This window comes from Micropterus salmoides, unplaced genomic scaffold (assembly GCF_014851395.1).
Source record: "Micropterus salmoides isolate LMB-PRFRI ecotype aquatic unplaced genomic scaffold, ASM1485139v1 Ms_hic_scaffold_9, whole genome shotgun sequence".
Classification (NCBI taxonomy): Eukaryota; Metazoa; Chordata; class Actinopteri; order Centrarchiformes; family Centrarchidae; genus Micropterus; species Micropterus salmoides.
In genome coordinates, this window is record NW_024044681.1 from 3,715,845 (window position 1) to 3,717,114 (window position 1,270).

The window sequence follows — 1,270 nt, forward strand, 5'->3', positions numbered from 1 at the left end:
CTCGCAGCATTTAAAATGTTGCTGTCTCAGCCAATCAGAAACATTTTCAATAGGATTCATTTTTCTTATTGGTTGTTTTTATGTTGGTGCTAATGAATAATTCCTACTAATGATTCTTTCTTCTGTGACAGTGGATGGCAGTCTGCAGGAGGTTTTAGATGAACATAAGATCAGTCTGAGGAGGAGATGTGAACGTGTGACTGAAGGAAGTGATGAAACAGGAAGTGGAACCCTCCTCAACAGGATCTACACTGAGCTCTACATCACAGAGGGACAGAGTGAAGAGGTTAATACCCAGCATGAGGTGAGGCAGCTTGAGACAGCTTCCAAGAAGAAGACCCTCCATGACACTCCAATCAGGTGCCAGGACATCTTTAAAGCCTTACCTGGCCAACAGGAGCCATCAGAGTGGTTCTGACCAACGGCGTCGCTGGCGTTGGAAAAACCTTCTCGGTGCAGAAGTTCACTCTGGACTGGGCAGAGGGCTCGGAAAACCAAGATGTCGGTCTGCTGGTTCTGCTCTCGTTCAGGGAGCTGAACTTGATCAAAGATGAGCGGCACAGTCTCCTCACGCTGCTCCATGTTTTCCATCCAACATTACAGAAGGTCCCAGCAGAGAAGCTCGCCGTCTGGAAACTGTTGTTCATCTTTGACGGCCTGGATGAAAGCAGACTTTCATTGGATTTCCACAACAGTGAGGTTGTGTCTGATGTCACACAGAAGTCATCAGTCAACCTGCTGCTGACAAACCTCATCGAGGGGAATCTGCTTCCCTCGGCTCTCGTCTGGATAACTTCCAGACCTGCGGCGGCCAATCAGATCCCTCCTTCGTGTGTTGGCAGGGTAACAGAAGTACGAGGCTTCACTGACGCCCAGAAGGAGGAGTACTTCAGGAGGAGAGTCAGTGATGAAGAGCTGTCCAGCAGAATCATCTCACACATCAAGTCCTCCAGGAGCCTCCACATCATGTGTCTAATCCCAGTCTTCTGCTGGATCACTGCTACAGTTCTGGAGCACATGTTGACTACAGAGCAGAGAGGAGAGCTGCCCAAGACCCTGACTGACCTGTACTCACACTTCCTGCTGGTTCAGATAAAGAGGAAGAAGCAGAAGTACGATGAGGGACATGAGACGAGTCCACAGGAGCTGACGGAGGCTGACAGGAAGGTTCTTCTGAAGCTGGGGAGGCTGGCGTTTGAACAGCTGGAGAAAGGAAACATCATGTTCTACCAAGAAGACCTGGAGCAGTGTGGTCTTGATGTCACAGAGG

The 1,270-nt window shown here is 49.6% G+C and overlaps 1 pseudogene; it reads left to right on the plus strand.

Annotated features, from left to right (window-relative positions):
* The first annotated feature begins 103 nt into the window (after positions 1-103).
* On the plus strand, positions 104-1,110 carry LOC119896064 (annotated as a pseudogene).
* The last annotated feature ends 160 nt before the right edge of the window (positions 1,111-1,270 follow it).